The sequence below is a fragment of the Galeopterus variegatus genome, unplaced genomic scaffold (assembly GCF_000696425.1).
Source record: "Galeopterus variegatus unplaced genomic scaffold, G_variegatus-3.0.2 Scaffold4671, whole genome shotgun sequence".
Classification (NCBI taxonomy): Eukaryota; Metazoa; Chordata; class Mammalia; order Dermoptera; family Cynocephalidae; genus Galeopterus; species Galeopterus variegatus.
Window position 1 is genome coordinate 114767 of NW_007730782.1, and position 11463 is coordinate 126229.

Genomic DNA, 11463 nt, shown 5'->3' on the forward strand with positions numbered 1-11463 from the left:
TTGAAAAAGCAAAGACATTGTGCTATCCATATCAATAATTCAAAGTAACCTCAATATCAGGAGTAAAAAGTGTAAGTGAGAAAGTAGAAATGTAACCAGGAACAAAAACATAAGAACCTAGCAATTCAGACTATATGCCACTCTTGCAACAAAGATCTGATTCTTCATTTAGTATTTATATGAGTTCTGCTCTGACTTCAGAGCAATTAAAAAACAATCGAGAATAAAAACTAAAGACTCACTGCAATAATTTTCACTAGAAACTAAAATGGAAAAAATACGAACACAGTAGCCTACATTTTTGTGCTGTGCTATGTGGGCAAGGAGAGCAAAATATTGCAGACTACAGCAACGTAAATATTAGGAACTTGTAGTTATTGAAGGTATCAGAGAAGCTCTGGCTCATAAGCTTATCGTGAAACTATACAAAGCCCAAAGGACTATGTTATCCTTAGAATGCAGTAAAACATAGTGCCATGGCATTCCTTTCACTAAATGATGATGGGCCCTGTTTCAGAGTGTGAATCTATGTCTGGAAATCTATTCCCAAACACTACATAGAAATAACATGTTGTCAAAATAAGTTTTGCTTATTTGTCTCATGTGTCTTTCCAATACTACGTTTTTTTCTGTCCAGTGTAAAAATTATTTTTGCTAATCATTTTGTTAAGAGATAAGAACAGAATTGGTTGTTCCGTGTCCCTCAGCTTTCTGATTTCATTGCTTGAAATCAATTGCAGCCTTGACACTCAAGACCAGGTTGATGTGGTGTGCTTATATAGCCCATGGCTAATAGCACTATTCTCACCTACTTCTATATTCTCCTCTATTTCCTGATGGTTGGAAGCCTCGGAACTATATCTCCAGTTATGACAATTACAAAGATTTTGTTACACGTTTTATCTATCCCTTTTTTTAGGGTTTCATTTTTAGTTTTTACCAATATCTTGTAAAATAAATTTCAGAAACCAAGTTATTTTATTCCTAAATACTTTATCATGCATCTCAAAAAAGTTTATAAACATTTTATTACATGACACCAATGCCATTACTAATCTCAACCAAATGAAAAGTAAATTTCTTGATATTACCTAATGCCCAGTTGTTGTTCAAATATTCCAGTGTCTCAAAATATCTTTGTATATTTGGCTTCTTTGGGTCAGGATCCAAACAAAGTTGCATTTGATCTTATTTCTCAACATCGGACACAGTCCCCCTACATTTTTAAAGATACAAACCTTTTATTTAAGCATTATATGCATTAATAAAATTGTAAATATTCATATAGATATATAGTTCAATGAATTTTTACAATATGACACACCTGAATCACCAGCAAACAGCCTGAGGAATTATTACCTGCCCAGAACCCTCCCTGGTTCTTCTTTGCCATCATTACCAGCCAAAGTTAACCACTTTTCTGATGTCCAATTGCATAGATTATACTTGCCCATTTTGGCAAGTTATTTGAATAGAATCAGCCAGTATGTATTCTTTTATGTATGTCTTCTTTTGCTCCATGTTATGTTTTTAAAATGTCTTTGCATTGTTACATCTAGTTATTTTTTTCATTATGATATGCATTAACACTGAATATACTATAGTTTTTCATCCAATCTATTATGAATAGGTGTTTCAGTTATCTACTTCTGCATAACAAATCACTCCCAAACACAAAACCACAAGCATTTGTTTGCTCAAAATCATATGCATCAGCTATTAGCGCCGGGCTTAGCTGGTATTCTGCTGAATTAACCTGGAGTCACTCATGTGGCTGTGGTCTCTTCACTGCTTGACTGAGACTAGATGGTTCAAGATGGCTGGCTCACATTTCTGGCAATTTGTGCCAGTAGCTGAGGCACTTCAATTCTCCTTCATGTAGCTTATACTTCAGAAATCTACAAGAGTTTCTTCACATAATAGCAAAAACATTTCAAGAAAACAAGCCACAATGTGCGATTGCTTATGAAGCCTCTGCTTGTGTCATGTTTTCTGACAATTCACTACCCAAAGCAAGTCACAAGGCCAAACCCAGAGTAAGTGTGAAAGGGAACACACAAAGGTATGGGTAACAGGAGGCATGACTCGTTGGGTTCTGTTAATGTAATAGTCTACCACAGTCTTCCCTTTCACCCCAATTATTCGCATCCTTTACAACCTCTCAATAGCCATAAAATCTCATCCATTCACAGTGTCAAGCCAGAAGACAGTGATACTGTGATTCTCATGAGGTTCCTCAATTGTAACTCTTTTTGAACCAGATATTTGTGAACTGTAAAGACAAGTTGTCTGTTACCCCATACTCAACATACAATGGTATAATAGAAACATGATAGCCATGATACATCCATTCAAAATGAAAGGAGGAACAGGAGGTGCAGGACGGTCATGATCCATAGCAATTCTGAAATCTAGTTGGCCACTTGTTAGGCCCCATTACTCTGGGTGAGGTTTATCGAATTTCTTGATTAAGGTGCAGTTCTCTTCCCTAGAAATGGTTCAATGATCTTATTTTTCCACAGCTTTTTGCTCTGCCCTCTGAGAAGTCCTTCCTTTTCCATTAGGAAAGGCCTCGTTCCTTGGCTTTCTCTGCCTGCTTCCTGCCCATAGAAAATTGGAGGACCCAGAATTTTGTCTGTCCTGTCAGAACTCACACAATACTTCTAAAAACTTTGTGAGTTTCCTCTGAGTGTGACTAGGGGTCACTGCATACCCCCAAAGCCACTTTCATAATTGTTTTCAGTGAGACCTTTAATTTGGACAGTGTAGAAGGGCAATCTGGGACCATACCTGTAATATTCTTAGATCTTCTGTCTAGATGAGTGTCTACTAGTCAGTGCCTTAAATCTTCCTGAAGTCTTAAAGAATCTTAGAGACACATGCTTTCTTTGATCTTTACTCTGATGCTTTTTGTTACTTTGAAAATCTTTGCTAACTGTTAAGAACTGGAAATTTGAAAAAGTTTCATTTTATAATCCAGCAATTTCTGGCTCTTTTACATTTCCTCTAATTATGCTTTTAAATTGAGCAGTTTTTTTTTTTTCCTGCTTATCTCTCTTCCTATACATACCTCCCAAAAGCCAATTGGCATTCTGTCTGTAAATCTTACTGGTGATTTATTACACATCAATAGAAAACTAATATACCATCTAATATGTCATCTGCTTCTAGACTTTCTGTTTCATTGGCTAGTTAGTATACATTTGCACCAATACCACACAGTCTTATATAACTATAATAGGTCTTATTATATGATAGTGCAATTCCTCTGGCGTTGTTATTAAATTTCTTTAACTGTTCCTGGTCCTATGCATTTCCATATGAATTTTAGAACCCTCTTCTCAGTTTTCCTACACATATACATATTTTTTAAACTACTGAAATTTTTATTGGAATTTCTTTGAATCTGATAGATTATTTGATAATATTTGACCTCTTTAAAATATTGAGACTTCTAATTCATGAATATGGTATATTCTTTCCCCTTGTATAATTAATTTTTATCAATATTACTTTATAGTTTTCAATAAGACCTTCAATGTGAAGGTCTTATACATCTTTTCTTAAACTGTAGGTATTTGACATTTTTAGATGCTTTTTAAAAGTATTATTAAAGAATTTGGTTTTCTATTTGTTTAATACTTTAGTCGATCTTTACATACTCTTGTACCCAGAGACTTTGCTAAATTCACTGATTAATACTAATAACTTGGTTTATTCTTTTATTTTCGTACACCATCATTTTATCTAGAAATCATGACAGTTTTATTTCTTCTTGGACAGTCTTTAGGCCTTTTATATCTTTGGCTTGCTTGTTTTGCTCTGGCTATGAACTCTAGTACAATGTTGAATAGAAGCTATGATAATACGCATTATTTTCTATCTTAATCTCTGAGAAAAACATTTCTATATTTTACTGTTAAGTATAATTTCTGATGTAGGTTTCTGTAGTATTTTTTATTAGGTTAATTAAATTTCCTTCTATTACTCATTTTGCTAAGAATTTTTGTTTTAATGGTGAAAAAAGTATTGAGTTTTGTAAAATGCTTTTCCTTCATCTATCAAAGTGGTTGTTATTTTTCTTTACTTTCTGTTAATGAAATGAATTGCATCAATTGATTAATGTTAAATCACCATTCAGACTGGAATCAATCGCACTGGTCATAATGTTGTATCACTTTTATATATCACTGGTTTTATTTTGCTAATATTTTATTAAAAATTTTGGCATCCATGCTTATGAGACAAATTGGTCTTTCCTGATTTTGGACCCAATATTATGCCAGCCCCATAAAATTGATTTGTAAGTATTTCTGTATTTTTGTCCTTTGAAAGAATTTGTACAATACTGATATTATTGCTTTCTCACAGATTTGCAGTAGTTTACAGATAAAGCCCAATGGTTATTAGCATTTTTGTCAGAAGCTTTTTCTTTTTTACATAACAGATTTATCTATTTATTTTTAAATTTTTATTGAATCGTAATTGGTTATAAATATTTTGGGTGTTCAACGTTAACATATGTTGATCAAATCAATATTACTAGCATGTATATTGTTACAAGCCATACTTATTCTTTATGCCCTTTGTCCAATATCTCCCCATCTCTGTCTCCCTCTCCCCTCCCCCCTCTAATTACCCTAGATTTCTTCTTTCCTTCTGAAGGAGTAATGGTTTCTCTGTTGATTTGTTGCCTAGATGATCTGTTCGATGCTGAGAGGTGTGTTCATGTCCCCCAATATTATCATAGAGCAGATGCTTCTTCTGTCAGTCTGGAATAGGGCTTGTGGGGAGAGACATCCTCTTCTTTACTTTGGTCTCTGCTGGTGACTCTCCTTGTGTCAATGCACTGCAGTGGCTGGCAGACCATCTGTAGAGTGGTTGTGGCATCTAGCCACTTTTGCAGCAGCCATGGTTATTGTGGTGGCTATAGCGGGCCACCCACATGGAGGTGATGTTTTTGGCATGCTCTTTACGTGGTTGGTGGTGGTAGTGGTGGTGTGCCTGGTTGTGGGAGGGGTTCTGGTCCCCAGCTCCATACTTCAGGACCCCAGGCAGCCCCCATGGCACTGGTGGTGTGCCTGGTTGTCCCCCATTTCTGGCTTGGTAGCCCAGGGCACTTCTGTTCCTTCTAGGTGTTGTAGGTGTTCTTTGGTGAGATGAGACCTTTACTAGTTAATACCAAACTTTGTCTCTGGTTGTGGATATTCTGTTTTTTCCTTCAGTTCTGTATTGGATTATTTGATGTTCCCACCATTTAAACTCTGTGCTGGAACTAATTTGTTGTCCTTTGCTTACTTCTAAAGTGGGAGAACTTCCTGTGGGGACCAGTACTTGAGCTCTGTGGTTGAGCTAAATTGCTGCTTTGCTGTTGGTTCCCTGGGGAAGGCTTTTTTGTGTAGCTCAGGTTTTAATGGTTGCCTTTATAGGACTTCTGGGTTTAGTGAAATCCAATACACCTGGGTTGTGTAGAAACACTGGTCTGGGCCTGAGTCTTTTCATCAGACTGCCCCCGATGCAATTCTATATTCCTGACCAGTCTCCTCTGAGTGGTCCTATGCTGATTGGGGGGCAGATCAGCTGTCCTTGCTGTGTCCCTATGTTCTCCTGGTGGGCCCATCTCCCCCACCACTCATGCTGCAAAACATCCCATGGGAAGGGCTGTATGCCAGTCCCTTGCAATGACTCACCGGCTTCTGAATGGCTCCTTTTTTCAGTTATTGTGGCACGTCCTATGTGGGTTCCCGTGGACCACCTATTAGTGGTCTTGCTGTCCTGGGGGCCACCAAGGCCCTGTTCTCCCCTGCCACCTCCATGCAACTTCATCTGGAGGGCACAGCTGTGACTTTTGCTGGCTCCTGCTCTGTGTGCTAAGCAGCTCCAGCCTGGAAACAGCAGGGGCTGGAAACAGAGAGGTTTTTTCTTTCTCTCATCGTGGCTTCTCTGGCCTTCATGCAGGTCTCTCCTTCTCTTCTCCTGAGCTCTAGCAGCCCCAGCTTGGCTGTCATTGCTTTTTAATAGTTGTAAATTAGTTGATTTGTGGGAGAGTGTGATGCTGGGGACCATCTATTCCTCCATCTTGACTGGAAGTTCCATAACAGATTTATTTACTTTACTATATATCAGGTTTTTCAGATTTTCTATTATTTTGTAGATTCTGGTAAATTGTATTTTCCAAGGAATTTATATATTTTACCCCATTTATCAAGGTTATTGTTGTAAAGCTAGTAATTTCCTCTTTCTATCTTTCTGATGTCTATAGGATCTATGCTGATGTCATTTTCTCATTCTTGATAACTAGTGTTTTTATCAATTTTATTAGGCTTTTTCAAAGAACCAATATGCAGCTTTATTAGTTTTATGTATTGTATTTTGTTTTCTATTTTGTTGATTTCAACTCTTACCATCGTTAATTTTTCTTCTCTTTGTTAGGCTTGATTTTCTTTATCCCCCTAGCTTCTTGGGATAGAATCTTACATTATGTCAGTTTTCCTTCTTTTCTTATATATGCATTTAAAGCTATCATCCTTCTTAACACTAACTTAGCTGCCTACTATCAATTTTTAATGCCCCATCTTTATTACTATGCAGTTCAATATATTTTTTAAATTTTGCTGTAACATTTTCTTTAACCCATGAGTTACTTATACTGTGTTACTTGATTTTTTTTCCCCCTCAGGATTGCTTTGGCTATTTGGGGTCTTTTGTTGTTCCATATGAATGTTAGGATTGTTGTTTTCTATTATTAAAGAATGTCATTGGTATTTTGATGGGGATTGCATTGAATCTATATATTGCTTTGGGTAGTATGGACATTTTCACAATGTTAATTCTTCAAATCCAAAAGCACAGAATGTCTTTCTATCTTTTTTGTGTCCTCTTTAATTTCCTTCAACAGTGATTTGTAGTTCTCATTGTAAAGATCTTTCACTTCCTCAGTTAAATTAATTGTTAGGTGTTTGGTGGTGGTGGTGGTGATGGTGGTGGTGATGGTGGTTGTAGTGGTGGTGACTATCATAAAGGGTGTTGCTTTCTTGATTTCTCTTTCTGCTAGTTCATTATTAGAGTATAAAAATGCTACTGATTTATGTGTATTGATTTTGTATCCTTCAACTTTACTGAAATTGTTTATCAGCTCTAAGAGTTTTTTAGTAGAATCTTTAGGTTTGTCTCTATATAAGATCATGTCATCTGCAAACAGGAACAGTTTGACTTTGTCTTTTCCAATCTGGATGTCCTTTGCTTCTTTCTCTTGCCTGATTGCTCTGGCTAGTACTTCTATTACTATATTAATTAAGATTGATGAGAGTGGCATCCTTGCATTGCTCCTGTTCTTAAGGGAAATGCTTTCACCTTTTCCCTATTCAGGATGATAGCAGTGGGTTTGTCATATATGGCTTTTATTGTGTTGAGATACTTTCCTTCTATACCTAATTTGCTGAGATTAGGTATAGAAGGAAAGTATCTCAACACAATGGTATTTTGATGGGGATTATCATTATGAGGGGATATTGAATCTTGTAAAATGCTCTTTCTGTGTCTGTTGAGATAATCATATGTTTTTTGTCCTTGATTTTGTTGATGTTGTATATCACATATATTGACTTCCATATGTTAAACCATCCTTGCATCCCTGGGATGAATCCCACTTGATCATGGTGTATAAATTTTTTGATATTTTGCTGTAATCTGATTGCTAATAATTTCATTGAGAATTTTCATATCTATGTTCATCAGAGATATTGGCATGTAGTTTTCCTTTTGTTCTATCTTTGTCTGGTTTTTGTATCAGGGTGATGCTGGCCTCATAGAATGAGTTTGGGAGAAGGGCTTCTGTTTGAATATTTTGGAACCGTTTGAAGAGAATTGGTATTCATTACTCTTTAAAGGTTTGGTAGAGTTGAGCAGTAAAGCCATCCTGTCCTGGGCTTTTCTTTGTTAGGAGACTGCTGATTAGTGCTTCAATCTTGTTGCTTGTTATTGGTCTGTTCAGATTTCATATTTCTTCTTGGTTCAGTCTTGGTAGTTTGTATGTGTCCAGAAATGTATCCATTTCCTCCAGGTTTTCAAATTTGTTTGTGTACAGTTGTTTGTAATAGTCTCTAACAATTCTTTGTATTTCTGTGGTATCAGTTGTAATGTTTCTTTTTCTATTTATGATTTTTGTTATTTAGGTCTTCTCTCTTTTTCTGTTAACCTAGGTAATAGTTTGTCTATTTAGTTTATCTTCTTAAAAAAAAAACAGTTTTTGTTTCATTGATCTTTTGTATCATTTTTTGAGTCTCTATTTCATTTAATTCTGCTCTGATCTTAATTATTACTTTCCATCTACTAAGTTGGGATTGGATTGTTCTTGTCTATCTAGTTCTTTGAGTTGTAGTATTGCATTTTTATTTGAAATTTTTCTGTTCTTTTGACGTAAGTATTTATTGCTATAAACTTCCCTCTTAGTGCTGCTTTTGCAGTATACCACAGGTTTTCATATCATGTGTCTTTATTTGCATTAGTTTCAAGAAATTTTTTATTTCCTGTTTAATTACTTCTTGACCCCATCTGTCATTCAAGAGCATGTTGTTTAATTTCCATATAGTTGTATAGTTTCCAGAGCTTCACTTGATATTGATTTCTAGTATTAACCTGTAGTGGTCTAAAAAGATACTCGAAATAATTTCAACTTTTAAAAATTCATTGAGACGTGATTTGTGACCTAACATATGGTCTCTCCTGGAGAATATTCCACATAGCAATGATAAGAACATATATTCCATAGTTCTTGGATGAACCGTTCTGGAGATATCTGCCGTGTCCAGTTGGTCTAAGGTATAGTTTAAATCCTGTGTTCCTGTGTTTCTCTGTTGATTTGTTGCCTAAATTATCTGTCCAATGCTGAGAGGGACGTTCAGGTTCCCAAATGTTATCATATTGGGGTATATCTCTTTTGTTACATCTAATAGTGCTTGCTTTCTATATCTGGTGAACTTGTGTTGGATGCATATATATTTATGATTGTTATGTCTTCTTGCTGGATAGATCTCTTTATCATTATATAGTGGCCTTCTTTGTCTCTTTTTATGGTTTTTGGTTTAAAATGTATTTTATCCAATATAGGAATAGCTACTCTTGCTCGTTTTTGGATTCCATTTGCATGGTATATCTTTTTCCATCCCTTCACTATTAGTTTATGTGTCTTTACAGGTGAGGCAAGTCTCTTGAAGATAGCATATAGTTGGGTGTAACTTTTTAATCCAATCAGTCAGTCTGTGTCTTTTGAGTGGGGAGTTTAATCCATTCAAATTTAGGGTTGTTATTGAAAGGTACTGTCTTACTCTTGGCATTTTATCAATTTTTGTTTGGATGTTTTAAATATCTTTTGTTCCTTCTTCCCCTTTTATTGTTTGTCTTTTATGTTTGTTGGTTTTTTGAGGTGCTATGGTATAGTTTCTTTTCTTTTTCATTTGCATTTTTGTTCTACCAATGGGTTTTGTTCTTTCTTGTGTATTTGTGGTAGTGATTGCCATTTTTTGGATACCAGATGCTGGATTCCCTTGAGAATTTCTTGCATGGCTGGTTGTGTGGTGGTGAACTCCCACAGTTTTGTTTGTCTGGGAAATACCCATTTTTCCCTCATTTCATAAGGATAGACTTGCTGGGTATAGTATTCTTGGCAGGCAGGTTTTTTCTTTTAGTATTTCAAATATGTCATCCCATTTTCTTCCAGCCTGTAGAGTTTCTGTTGAGATGTGTGCTGTTAGTCTGATAGGGGCTCTCTTCTAGGTGACTTTACACTTTCCTCTTGCTGCTTTTAGGATTCTTTGTCTTTGGGCTTTGCCAGTTTGACTATAATGTGTCTCAGAGAGAATCATTTTGGACTTAATTTGTTTGGGGATCTTTGAGCCTCTTGGATCTGAAGGCTTGTGTCTCTCCCTATACCTGGGAAGTTTTTCATTACTCTTTCATTGAATAGGTTTTCAACGCCTTTTCCTTTCTCCTCACCTTCTGTAACACTCATGGTTCAGGTGTTTGTGCACTTAGGGTTGTCTGCTAGCTCTCTTACATTTTCTTCATTTTGTTTTATTCTTTTTTCCTTTTTCTTTTTTTGTCCACCTGAGTTACTTCAAGAAGACTGTCTTCAAGATCAGAAATTATTTTGTCTGTTTGCTCTAATCTGCTGGCTATGCTCTTTGTTGTGTTTTTCATTTTGTTGAATGAATTCTTCAGTTCTAGGAGTTCTGCTACATTCTTTTTAAAGATATTAATCTCTTTGTAAATTTCCTCCTTCATATCCTGGGTATTTTTTCTCATTTCATTTGTTGTCTGAGTCTTCTCTTATCTCATTGAGTTTCTTTAACATTTTTGCTTGGAACTCCTTTACAGTCATTTCAGCACTTCCTGCTCTATGGTGTCTGGTATTTGAGAATTACTGTATTCCTTTGGCGGAGTCATATGTTCTTGTATTTTTTGTATTTCTAGTATCTCTACTTCAATGTCATCTGGTAGAGCAGTTGCTTCTTCTAATACTCCGGAGTGGGCTTTGAGGAAAATACTTCCTTCACTCTTTTCAGGCTCTGCTGGTGATCCTCTTTGTATCAATGCAGTCAGGTGGGTGGTGGGACACCTGCACTGTGTCAGTGAGAGACTGTGGTGGTGGCTGTGGTGGACCACCCACATGCAAGTGGTGTATGTGGTGTGTTCCTGACTTCTGTTGGGTGGAGAAGCCTGCTTGTGGCTCCTGCCTAGGTCCCCGGGCATGTTCCTGCCTTCAGTCATGTGGGGGAGGCTACCAGCAGCTCCTGCTTATGTCCGCAGGCATGCTTCTGCCTTCTGTTGGGCAGGGGAGAGTGCCCGTGGCTCTCTCCTAGATCCCTGGGTGTGCTTCTGCCTTCTGTTCATGGGAAGAGGTTGCCCATAGCCCCGTAATTTTTATATATTTTCACTTTCTTTTAGTTCAAAATACTTTCTAATTTCCCTTTTGATTTCTTCTTTAATCCATGTGTTATATAGAAATGTACATATGCTCCCAAATATTGGGGAATTTTCCAGATATCTTTCAGTAATTGATTTCTAGTTTAATTCTATTGTGGAAAGAGGATTGCTTTGTGGCCCAGAATTCTATCTTTGTCAATGTTCCATGTGTACTTTTGAAAAACAAGGCTTTTGATGTTGTTGTTGTTACTGTTGATTGCAATGCTCTTTAAATATCAATTAGGTTAGGTGACAGTAGTTCTAGCAATTACTGAGAGAGTGGTATCAGAACCTCTGATTTCTTTTTTTTGTCTTTTTTTTTTTTTTCCATGTCCGGCAACGGATCGCAACCCTCAGTGTCGCCCGTAGTTCTAGCAATTACTGAGAGAGTGGTATCAGAACCTCTGATTTCTTTTTTTTGTCTTTTTTCTTTTTTTTCCGTGTCCGGCAACGGATCGCAACCCTCAGTGTCGCCCCCGTACCGGACCTGGACCTGGACCG